The sequence below is a fragment of the Musca vetustissima genome, unplaced genomic scaffold (genome assembly GCF_032173495.1).
Source record: "Musca vetustissima isolate MV318-11 ecotype Yass unplaced genomic scaffold, APGP_CSIRO_Mvet_v1 utg7087, whole genome shotgun sequence".
NCBI lineage: Eukaryota > Metazoa > Arthropoda > Insecta > Diptera > Muscidae > Musca > Musca vetustissima.
The window spans coordinates 82,325-96,132 of record NW_026889224.1 but is presented as its reverse complement, the minus strand read 5'-3'; positions in this window follow the sequence as shown (position 1 = coordinate 96,132).

Genomic DNA, 13,808 nt, shown 5'->3' with positions numbered 1-13,808 from the left:
AAAATATCTTATAAATCCTAGGGATACAAGATACATCTATATACTAATACTCATTCATATGTATAGAGCTTCCGAGTGTGTGTGTGTGCATAAGTATTTAGAAATAACAGCAATTGTTTGTTATTTAAAATACACAATTTGTTACAATTCTACTAGCCAGCCATGCCATACTTAGATGATAGCAGCAATATCGTTCGTTATGGCACACTTCATGGCCTTTTTTATTAGTAGTAGTGGCAGTATGTAGTTATTTTCTGTTTTGTTTGTTTGTTTTTTGTTTCCCCCACTAATTCCGTTTCCTCCTTCACCAAATGTTACATACACAAACATTCACATTTGAGTGGTAGGTATTAACTAAACATAGACTCTTTAGGGAAAGGGAATTTTTCCATTCCGCAAAAAAAAAACAAAAACAAAAAACTTAATCTATTCGATATGATGGCTGTTTGGCTCACTACGATGTTGGAAACTAAGCGCAACAACGATTGTTTGTCCTTTTTTGTTTTTGTTCAAGTGTAAGTGTGGGTATGTGTGAGTGTTTGCAACTGTTGTCGATGTTCTTTCTACTTGCAATCAGTCACATCATTAATCTGTAGTTTTAATTTATTTCAATGTTGGTGCTCTCGAATGGCAATGCGAATACAAATGTAACCGATTTCACTTTTTTCGTTTTTGTTTTCGCCCAATGCCATTCCGAACTGGTTTTGGATTTCTACGAACGAAACGTGATGCTGCCATGTTGTTTTTATGCTGGTATTCTAGTTTCGTTTTTTTTATTTTTGTTCCGTTTTCGCTTCATTCAATTTACTAGCACTTGCATTCAATCGCATCGCTTCGCAGCATTGCTGGCTGATATGTTGGCGGGCTCGCTGGCTGGTTGTGCGGGCTGCTCATGGTTGTCTCATCACTTGAGCAAAGTAGTATTTAGTGAAATTGCTGTTTTTTAATCTCTAGATTACTTGATCTACTTAAAGTTGCAATTTTAAAGCATTAGACGAACGAAGGAGAGACTGGAAAAAAATATTAGCTTTATTGCATTTGGGATTTGAGTTGATGTTAAAATCGAAATTCAAGAATTCCACTTGGAGGAAACACTTTTCAATGGGTATCATGAGGATTTTTTTGTTTGATTGTAGACGATTGTCGATTTGTTTGTAAATAAATCAAATCACACTTTGAGGTGGGCTTACTTAGCTGGCTTGCGACAGAACATTCGTTAAATAAACCAAGCTTAAAAAAGATTTCCAGGTGAGTCGGTCTATTGCGCAGTTTTTCCAATTTAAAATACCATATTCGGCAATGTTGTCTTCCACTATGATCTTTCCACCTTATTCGTGAACTTCCCCTTATGCGTGAACCATCAGCTGGTTCGCTTTTATATGCCAACTGGGCTGGGGCATCTTCATCCATTCTCACAACATGACCTAGCCAACGTAGTCGCTGCAGCTCAATACGTCTAACAATGTCGATGGTCGAGAGTAGCTGGTTCAATTCATGGTTCATCCGATGACGATATTGACCGTCAACGCAGATCGGCCCATAGATCTTTCTTTTCTCTCGAGCACTCCAAGAGCTGCCACACCTGTTTGCGTAAGTGTCCATGCTTCAGATCCATATAACAGTACGGGTAGTATCAGCGTGTTGTAGAGTGTGAGTTTGGTCTAGCGGGAGTTGTTTGCTCAGACCATAGTAGCATCGGTTGGCCATCACAATCCCTCTCCGAATTTCAAAACTGATGTTATTCGTTTTATTTGTGGCGGTACCAAGGTATAGAAAATATTTAACTACCTCGAAGCTGTAGTTCTCAAGTTCCGCAGTTGGTCCGAGTCTATTGGACGTTTTGCGCGTTGATACCATCAGCTTGGTCTTCTAACCGTTTACTGCCAGACCTACTTTGGCAGACTCCGTCTCAATTCGTTCAAAGGTGGCTGTTACCGCTCGCAATGTTCGACCTATTATGTCGATGTCATCGGCGTAGGCGATTAACATGTGTTGTTTGGTGTACAGAGTGCAATTTCTGTTCACTTTTGCCTCTCGTATGACCTTTTCCAGGAGGATGTTAAAAAGTTCACAGGAAAAACTATCACCTTGTCTGAATCCTCGTTCGGTATTAAATGGCTCCGAGAGGTCCTTTCCAACTTTAACTGCTGATCTTGTGCCTGTTAATGTAATTCTGCATAGCCGAATTAATTTAGCAGGAATGCCAAACGCAGACATGGCTTTATACACCTCCGAACGGATAGGGCTTTCGAATTCGGCTTTATAGTCGACGAATAAACGAAATGTGTCGATGTGTTTTTCGTGGGATTTTTTCCATGATTTGGCGCAGAGTAAAAATCTGGTCATTGGTGGATTTGCCAGGTCTGTAGCCACATTGGCATGGTCCAATAATGTCATTGACCATTGGCTTCAGTCGTTCACACAGTACTCTGGATAGCACTTTATATGCGATGAAAAGGAGACTTATTCCTCTATAGTTGGCACATATCGTCTTGTCTCCTTTTTTGTGCGCGGGACACAGGATGCTGAGGTTCCAATCATTGGGCATGCATTCTTCTAGCCCAATTATACTAATCAGCTTGTGCATGCTCCTTACCAGCATCTGACCACCAGTCTTGAATAGTTCGGCTTGTAACCAATCGGCACAAGCTACTGTATTATTCTTCAGCCGATTGATTGCCATTCTGACTTCATCATGGCTAGGTGGTAAACACTCTATACCGTCAGCTGTTATTGGTTCTGGGGTATACACTTCAATGCTACTATTTGATACCAGAAGTTGTTCAAAAATGCTGCTTCCAGATCCTCAACACGATGTCTGTATCTATCACCCGGTTTCCTTCTTCATCTCTACAGGAGGATGTGCCTGCACCAAAGCCTTCGGTTTGGTGTTTTAAACGTTGGTAGAATTTTCAGACTTCATTCTGACTCCTGTACATCTCGATTTGCTCACGCTCGCGTTTTCTTGTTCTTTCTTCTTTTTTCTGCAAATACGTTTCTCCTCTCTCCATTTTTCCCGATAGTTCTCCACCGCATTACGTGTTGCAACTGTCCGCAGGGTTGCCCTATACGCTGCGTTTTTCATATCAGTAGCATTACGACACTCCTGATCGGTCTTTGGTACCCAAGTGTTGCTTTTGCTGCAGTTTGTTGGGAGTGGGTAATTCTCTGCCATTGTGCTTCTATATTATTATCGGGACAAGGGGCGCTTTCGTCAAGCAGTTGGGTAAGTTGAGCGGAGTTGACGTCAAATTTCCGTGTTACATTAGATCGCACCCTTGCTGCTACATTAAGACGGGTGCGTACCTTGGCTGCCACAAGGTAATGGTCCGAAGCGATATTCGCTCCCCGGATCGATCGGACGTCTAAAACACTGGATGAATGCCTTCCGTCTATCGCAACATGATCGATTTGATTTCTCGTTGTTCGATCGGGAGAAATCCAAGTGGCCTTGTGTATATCGATATGATTGAATCTGGTGCTGCTAACTAGATCAAGAATCCTATCAAGCAGGTCTGAATGGTATTCACACGGATGCAGTCGCTCTGGCAGTAGAGCAATATAGAGTGAATACCATAATTGGAGACCACCCCCCATCCATCGCAGCTGAGGAGAAGCAGCTGCCAAGGCAAACACGAGTAGTCTTAGCTCAACTAAGATCAGGATGGTGCAACCGCCTCAATTCATATTGGGCAAGAATTGACGGCCCGATACCTAACACATGCCCGGCATGTGGACTAGGACCACACGACACGTTACACCTCTTCAATTGCCCAGCTAAGCCTACTCACCTCTCCTAGCAGAATTTTAATGTCATGGCCAGGGCAGCGGTAATATGCTGTTTCTAGGCGCTCGTAAAATATGTCTTTGGTCTGTTCATCTTTATCTTCGGTCGGAGCATGGGCGCAAATGAGACTGATGTAGAAGAACTTCGCTTTTATACGGTTTATAGTAATCCGCCCATCTACTGGAGTGAATCTGGAGACGAGGTCTTTTATTCTCCTGTTAACCATAAATCCGCAGCCAAATTCATGTCTCGTTTCATGGCAGCTATAATACAGGGCGTAATCATCTGATTTACGTACGCCAGTCCCTTTCCATCGAATTTCCTGTAAGGCAATAATATCTGCTTTGTACTTTTTGAGTACATCCGCCAAAGCGAACACTGCGCCTGTTCTGTACAATGTACGCACATTCCAAGTGCAGATTCGCGGGGGGTCTTCAAAATGCGGGCGTCGTCAACATTAGGGGGGTTTGGTTTTCTTTTTCTTAGCTTTTTCATAGTAGATTGGGTTTTACGAGAGTGGACAACTAACCCGACGCCTCAATCCATTTTTTATAGTTCTTATGGGTAAACTCGCGGCACATATTAGTTCACTATTTCATCGGGTGATGAAAATAGCCCCCAAGTGGCACCGCGGGGAGTTCAGTGTCCACAATTGAGATGAAAGAGGAACCAAGAAGCCTGGACTTCGCCATGTTAAAGCCAATCAGAGCCGTTGGTTGGTATCCACCCAACAAGCTAAATCGATGAAAAATATATACTTCGTGGGGTCTCCTACAAACATGTCGATGTGTTGCAATCGGAGTGACATATTTTATATACTCCAACTTATGTTGGAGGTGATACGAATTGGTAAACAAGAAATAATTATATATCGAAGTTCCAAATTTCTCCACACATTTCCTTCTCCTATAATAGAATGTATCCTTTTTTATGTATATATTTCAAAAAATTATCATTAAATATATTTAATACAACTTTAATCAATTTTATTTAAACTCAATAAAACATATTCCATTTTAAAAATGTATGGGCTCAAGTAACAGTTCTGAATAAATATTGCCTTAAATGTTCAAACACAAATCGGTTTTCTTCCATATTCAAATTTCAATTAGAAAATTTTCATTTTTTTTTGTGCTCATCATAGCATCTGTGCACATGACTAGCTTATGTTTGAAATCTAACTGTTACATATCATTCCACACACACACATATGTGTGTGTGCGTTTGTTTTCATACGCTTTACTGATTTTCAGTTAAAATAAGTTTTCAATCATTCCACTTGAATGATATATATATTTTTTGACTATTATATAATGTTTTTTTTCTTTTTTCATTTTTGCTGAATCGGAATCGAAATTCTTTGTCGGTTTTGGGTTCCAACACAAAGGTACCCTCCTTACACTGACAGATTCAGATGGTATGTCAACCAACGTCAGTTTGAGGATGAAAATATATATCGGTAAAGTCAAATCAATCTGTGTAGTTACACATACGGCAGGAGTGTGTGTGCGTGTAAGCGTATTGTAGGTTTTCCCTCTATTGATTGCAGTAACAACAACAGCAACAAAAAAATCTATTCACTGTACCGCAAATTTCAATAACGGGAAATCGCCTGCATATGTGTGTGTGTTTGTGTGTAAAATGTTTGCATGTGTTGGAATGTCAATGGTATTTGTAAAATCCATCGCGGATGGAAATTCCATTCCAAAAGAATTTAAAATAAAATAGTTGTGGAGGAGCGTGGTTTGCGACTATTTATTAGAGTGGCCAGAAATACATGGTTGCATACGAGGAGTGTTCAATAGGAAGTGTATATTTGAAATATTTGGAATATCAAATGTAAAGGTTCAGCAAATAAATTGTTTTACCACCATATGGAATATATTTCATTGCATAGGTAGCCTTCCGACATTGTCTTCATCAACGAAGAGGATTTCGATATATTCTACTGTGCAAAATATTATACCATTCCGACTAGAGCATTCGTAATATTGGTCCTAAACCCACCTTTTAGTATACCCTCATATCTCGAATAGCTGAGTCGACATAGAAAAGTGTTTCCGTTCGTCCGTTTGTCCATTATAATTTGTAAACAAGCTACAGGTCACTATATCGATCAATCGTCACGAAATTTTACACGTTTTTAGTCGCTCTAGAGAGATGCTTTTATTAGATTGGGGAAAAAGAAATCCATTATATTAACTATAAGACCTTATTTAAAATGTTTCGGAATGTCCAAATATGCACCGTTTTGTTGCATAATATTCTTACCATTTTAAAGGAAACGTAGTAATGTCTCTCTCATAGAAGTCATGTTCTCTATTCGCAAAAAACTAGTCGATTTTGACAATCTCCTCCTTATATACCAATTTTTTATCATTAAAGAAATTTTGCAATGCAAAAAAAACGATAATCGCTGTATGGTGGATGCATTAAAACTTTCCAACCAGTTTGACCAAGGCTTCCCAGATGGAAATTCGATCCATCCTAACTTTTTCTGGCGTGGCGCCCAATCATCGAGCTTCTTTTTGAATCAAGCTTTGTGCAACTGGTTTAAGGGGACCCCCCCCATTCACGGGGTCAAAATTTTTGTTGATATAATTTGAATCTACACTGATTAAAGAATGTCTCTACAAAATTTCAAGTGAAAATCTCAAGAACTCTTGAAGATATAGCCGATTTATTGTGTCAGCATCAAATGACAGCTGTAGGGATTCTCAATCTTAAACGCGTTTTTCTCTTAACTTTTTTTTTGCTAATGGCGGGCACGATATCTCAAAACTAATAATCCAATCGGTTCCAAATTTTGCAACGTTTCTCTGGGAGTGTATAGCTCTCGTATGAACTAGGATAAAGCCAATCGGTGAAGATATTCCTTATTTTTTAACTTGGTTTTTGGTAAAAAATCGGCGATTTTTCAAAAATATTTTTTCAAAGGTCCACCATTTTGTTAATTTTAGAGCGAAGTCAATAATCCTAGTTCATACGAGAGCCAGACATGTACTCTTTCTAACACCGTTGGAATTTTCGGATTCCGATGTTCCAGTGAGGAGTTATCATGCCCGCCATCAAAAATAAGGACTTTTCTATAATTACAAAAAACAACAACAAAAAAATAACAAAAATTTGTTGTAAATTATGTTTCTTCTCTTTTAAATCTTCAATTTTAAATGTGCAATGTTACAAACCTCAACAAGCATTTGTATTCATTTACCAGCCCATTGAAAATCTTGAAAAATTAAAATCGAGAATGGGGGGTTCCCTTAAAACAGATTTATGGTCGATTTTTAGCTCCTGGGCGATGTTACGACTGGTAACATACTGGTCAACTTAGATTACTTCTCCGATTTTATGACATTTTTGACGACCGGCCTACCTGTGCGAGGTGCATCTTTAACATCAAAAAATTCCTTCAGCTCTTCTATGAAGAATATCTTCAGCTCTACTATGAAGAAGATCTTCAGCTCTTCTATAAAAAAGATCTTCAGCTCTTCTATGAAGAAGAAGACCCTCAGCTCTTCTATGACCAAGAAGAAGAAGACCTTCAGCTCTTCTATGAAGAAGAAGATCTTCAGCTCTTCTATGACGAAGAAGAAGACCTTCAGCTCTTCTATGACGAAGAAGAAGACCTTCAGCTCTTCTATGACGAAGAAGAAGACCTTCAGCTCTTCTATGACGAACAAATATACCTTCAGCTCTTCTATGACGAACAAATATACCTTCAGCTCTTCTATGACGAACAAATATACCATCAGCTCTTCTATGACGAAGAAGAAGACCTTCAGCTCTTCTATGACGAAGAAGAAGACCTTCAGCTCTTCTATGACGAAGAAGAAGACCTTCAGCTCTTCTATGACGAAGAAGAAGACCTTCAGCTCTTCTATGACGAAGAAGAAGACCTTCAGCTCTTCTATGACGAAGAAGAAGACCTTCAGCTCTTCTATGACGAAGAAGAAGACCTTCAGCTCTTCTATGACGAAGAAGAAGACATTCAGCTCTTCTATGAAGAAAAAGAAGACATTCAGCTCTTCTATGAAGAAGAAGACCTTCAGCTCTTCTTTGAAGAAAAAGAAGACATTCAGCTCTTCTATGAAGAGGAATTGTTAGGTTATCCATGACCAAGACTTTTGATAGTCTACAAATACTTCTAGGCCTTTTGTTGGCATATAAATACTGATATGATTTGGTCAGGACTTCAGCACATTAATGGTCGTCTGTAGAGATACTCAAACCTTCAGCTCAGAAAGAAGTTGAATTATTTTAAATCCAGAGATCTAGGTCTTACCCATGCATATGATTTAAATTTGACATATTGCCTTGTGATAAAGTATACATACATTTATTGATTATTTATATGTATATATAGTTATCCCTAATTATTGAATTTTAACTATAGTAATACGACCATCTCGCCTCCACATCCCCTGGAATTTATGTACTTCATACTTGAAAAAACACAGTATACTGTGTTATATATGTCTACACATTCCTATACTCCCTTTACTGCGGAGCCTTTTAGCATCCTCTAACAATAAATTTTCCCAGTTAAGCCAAATATGCTAAGTCTACAATACAGAAAGCAAACACACGTGTACACATATGTACACACATACAACAAAACATATATATATATATATGTATCTATGCAGTCACTAACATATCGATACATAAGTGGCACACTGTTATGTTAGAGTATACAACTACTACTCGTTTATTTAACCAACCAGCCAACCAAATAACCAGCCACGTCAAGCAGCCTGCCTGCCATCCAGCCAGCCATTCAGTCAGGCATTCATCCATCCATTGATTTAGTTAAGCTACCATGGGAACTCCCACTAGTAGTAACCATCTATTTTTGTTCGGTTTTTTCTTCTTCCTTTCTGTTGCCTTGTATAAAAGGGAGCAAGAGGAGACAGTATGAATTTATTTTCTTTTTTTAAGCTAAAGCTTTCTGGCTGTTCTATAAGAGTTATTTATTTCACTAAATTTAAAGGCATTTAATGTGAGCAATGCTTCTGGGTGATTTGTGAGAATTTCATTGTTGAAGAGGAATATTTTTTGAAATCGATACTGATGAGTTGGGAAAAAAATACCGCGTTAATATATTTTATAAGATAAAATTGTGTTACCAGTTCGTGGTTCCTATGTTGACGCCCCAGACTACAAGAAAAATTATTCAGAAAAATTCTAAATAGTTCATAACAAACAACCCCAAAAATATTAATTTAATTATTTTATAAAATTTGTGCAATTCTCAACAAAATATTTTTAGTAAACTCTATGATATCTAATTTGCTCGTCCCTTTATTTTAATATAAAATTTAAAACTTTGTCTTTGTCCCTCATCAACTTACATTACTGTGTATGCATGGATATTTGACAACCCATTACACATATTGGCATCATAACTTTTTTTGACAAAGGAAAAAAAACTTAGTTCTATGAATTTTTAATATTCAACAAGAAATGTGGACAAGCTCAAAAAAGACGATGAAAACTTTTCAGACTTACGAAGAATGTTTGAATTTCATTAGAATGGGGCCAGTAGAAACAAAAAACTATGACAAGTAATGAAATATTTTTAAAGGATGGAGAAAATTTAAAAATAGGAAGAAAATCATCAAATGGAACTGAAATTACAGGATCGGTTCTTGCGCGAAGATATTCAGGATTTTTTGAGAAGAAATCTTATAGGAGACCTCCTAATTTGCTATAGTGGTTTCTCGGTAAGAATACCTGTTACTCTCAACAAACAAGGCATCTTGGCAATCTCTCTTGTTGGTCATAAATATGGCCTTCTAAACTTTTACCAAACCTTTCACGAAGAGAACTTCTGGAATTTTGGGAAAAACTCCTTCAATAAATAAATATGAATAAACTAGCATATGCCCGTAACTTCGTTAGCGAATGTAGGAAATAACATGTATTAACATATTATTTTATTCTCACAGTAAACTGCATATGTCAGAAAAAACAATCCACACATTAATATCGAGAATAAATTAAATTTGACTACCATTTAGTACCAATTTCATGATTCAAGCTCTGAAGGTTCACCCAAATCCAAATTTTAACAAATTTTCCATTTGGCACACATTATTTCCTCAACCAACGATTCCAAATTCAAATTTCAGGATTCCACCTCTAATAATTCACCCACAATTGAAATTTCCAAAAATTTCCAAAACTTCCTACTTAACCTAAACCTACACCCCGATAGTGATTTTAAATCCAAGTTTCAGGATTCCAACTCCATAGATTCACCCACAATTCAAATTGTACCAAATTTTATACACAGCTGTGCCAAAATTCACCCACCCACTATTGGTTCACCCATAATTCAAATTCTACCTATTTTAGTACACAGCAGTACGAATTTCCAAAACTTCCTACATACCCCAATCATACACCCCCACAGTGATCCTAAATCTTAGTTTAAGGATTCAAACTCTACCGGTTCACCCACAATTCAAATTGTACCAAATTTTTTACCCATTATTACAACTTTCCAAAACTTCCTACATACCCCAATTATATACACCCACAGTGATCCTAAATCCATGTTTCAGGATTCAAACTCTTTCGGTTCACCCACCATACAAATTGTACCAAATTTAGTACACAGTAGTACGAATTTCATAAACTTCCAACTTAACCCAAACCAACACCCTCACAGTGATCCTAAATCCATTTTTCAGGATTCAAACTCTATCAGTTCACTCACAATTCAAATTGTACCAAATTTAGTACACAGTAGTACCAATTTCTATAACTTCCAACATATCTCAATTTTACACCTCAACAGTGATCCTGACTACAAATTTCATGATGCTAGCTCTATTGGTTCACCTAAAATTCAAATTGTACCAAATTTAGTACCATTTAGTACAAAGCGTAAATATATTTTATAAGATAACATTATTTTACAAGTTGGTGGTTCACATAGTGCGACTAACACCCTCCCAGTGATCCTAAATCCATTTTTCAGGATTCAAACTCTATCAGTTCACTCACAATTCAAATTGTACCAAATTTAGTGCACAGTAGTACCAATTTCTATAACTTCCTACATATCTCAATTTTACACCTCAACAGTGGTCCTGACTACAAATTTCATGATGCTAGCTCTATTGGTTCACCTAAAATTCAAATTGTACCAAATTTAGTACCATTTAGTACCCATAAGTATTATTTTCGTAAACTGAATCCTGACCCCAATCCCACACCCCTACAGTGATCCTGCCACCAAATTTCATTGTTAACGCTCTATAGGGTCACCCAAATCCAAACTGTACCGATTATAGTACGATTTAGTACTTTTCGTAAACATAAGTAACAAATTTCCAAAACTACTTTCATATCCCAATCCTACACTCCGACGGTAATTTTAATTTCAAATTCCAGGATTCCAGCTCGATTTGTACCTCCAAATCAAATTTGTACCAAATATAGTACCATATAGTACGTTTCGTACACATGCGTACACGCTTTCCAAACTCTCCTCATATCGACCCTAATTCTCAACCTTAATTTGCATTCCATTTACATGCTACGAAATTGTACCAAATTTAGTACTTTTCTGATACTTATAGTACGAATTTCTAAAAACCCTTTGGTACATCTATCCTACACTCCATCAACGACCATCAAACCACATTTCAGAGTTCTAGCTCCACCGGTTCGCCAAATACAAATGGTATCACATTTAGTACTTTTTAGTACTTTTCGTACCGTTCTAGTACGAATTTCCAAAAACCCAGCCTTATCTGTCCCCTTTGCACCAAGGGTGACCCTCACCCAAAATTTCAAGATTCTAGCTTCAGCCGTTTCGTCTGGGCGTTGATGAATCGTTAAATCAATCAGTCATTCAGTCAATCACTTTACTCTTTTATTAGTATAGATTAGTACCTTTTAGTACTTCTCGTACCGTTATAGTACGTATTTCCAAAAACCGAGCCGTATCTGTCACATTTGGACCAAGAGTGACACTCACCCAAAATTTCAAGATTCTAGCTTCAGCCGTTTCGTCTGGGCGTTGATGAATCGTTAAATCAGTCAGTCATTCAGTCAATCACTTTACTCTTTTATTAGTATAGATTATTGGTTTGTCTTCTATGGAAAAGACCTTGGGGTCTTTTTTGACCTTTTGGTTATAGAGATATCTAGGTCGGGTATTCTTTGACCTTCTGGTTATGGAGGTTCTGGTTATCTATGAGTCAGAATAAACAACAAATGAGGAAGATATTTTGGCCTTATATGAAGAGACCTAACCGTTTTTTATGAACAAAATCTGCTGGTCTTCTATGGAGATGAACTTCTGGTCTCTGGCATTTATTGAATACCTTCTTGTTACCTAAGGAGAAAACTTTCTGGCTTTGTATGAAGAAGACTAGTTTTACGGAAATACATATTGGTCTGAAGAATGCCTTCTGGTTTTCCATCAAGACATATATGAAGATAACCTGCTAATCTCCTATAAATAATGCCTTAATGCGGCTTCTATGAAGATTAACATTTTTGTCTTCAAGGAAGAAGAATTGTTGTTCCCAGAAGGTCTTCTTTAAAGAAGTAAAAGTGTCTTCTTTGAAGAAAACAATCGATTCTTGTGTGAGATTGTTAGCTCTTCTAGGACAAAGTAGATTTCAGTTCTTCCATGAAGAAGACGTTCAGCTATGAGCAAGATCTTCGGTTCTTCTATAAAGAAGACCTACTGGTCTTCTAAGAAAAAAGCTTCTAGTCTTCTATGAAAAGGACCTTCTTATCTCACATAAGGGTCATCTAATTATCATAAGAAGAATACCTTCAGCTTTTTTTAGAAGAACACCTTCTGCTCTCCATAGAAGAAGGCCTTCCGCTCTTCTTTGAAGAAGATTTTCAGCTCTTTTTGCAAAGAAACCCTTCTGGCCTTCTATGAAGAAGGCTTTATGGTTTTTTACGAAGAAAATCTTGTAGTTTTCTATGAAGGTCATCTATAATGAAGACATTCCACTCTTGTATGCTCTTCTAAGAAGAAGTCCAAAAGTTCTTCTAGAAAGAAGAATAATACCGTCTAGTCTTCTATGCTGAAGCCCTTCTGACTTTCTATGAAGAAGTATTCTCGGAGGATCAGATCTTCTAAGAAGAATACCTTTGGTTCTTATATGAAGAAGGCCCTATATTATTCTATAAAAAAGAAGACCTTCCGTTTTTCTACGAATGCTACCTGCAGATGTTTGAAGAATATCTGCCGCTTTGTTATAAAGAGGACCTCCAGATCTTGTATGAAGCAGACCTTCCATTAAGAGGACCCGCAGCTCTTTTATGAACAAGATGTACAACTAGTTCATTAATACGATTTTTAGGTCTTCTATGACAAAGAAGGCAGTCAGCTCTTCTCTGATGAGCCTACATGGCATACTTTTGATAGTCTAAAAATACATCAAGGCTTTCGGTTTGGCCATAAATACTGATAGGTCTATAGCTATAGCTCGTCTATAGAGACTCCTTTACCTTTAGCTCCTATATAGACTTTTGGCCCTTCGGCTCGCCTATAGACTCATTGTAATTCACCTCGTAAGTTCGTCTATTTGGAATCTTCGGCATTCAGCTCGTCTATTAAGATTCCCTGTGCATCAGCTCGGCTATATGAGCTCACTGTTCTGCTCTTCTAAACAGTCTCGCTGGTTTTCGTCTTGTCTATAGGAGTACCCTGGTTTCAGCTTTAAGTTCGCTTCGGCTTGTCTATAGAGGCTCTCTGCTCTTATGATTCTTTTATAGAGACTTCCTGGCCTTCAGCTCGGCTATGCAAACTCCATGGTCATCAGGTCGACTATAGAGACTCACTTGCTTTCATTTTGTCTTTAGAGACTTCATGATCTTCAGCTCGGCTATAGAGACTTCCTGTCATCAAGCTTGTCTATAGATCTGCTGGCCTTCACCTAGTCCATAGAAACCCCATCGTCTTCACCTTGCCTATAAATACTTCCTGACTTTTGGCTCAGATATAGATACTCTCTGGTATTTAGCTCGTCTGTAGATGCTA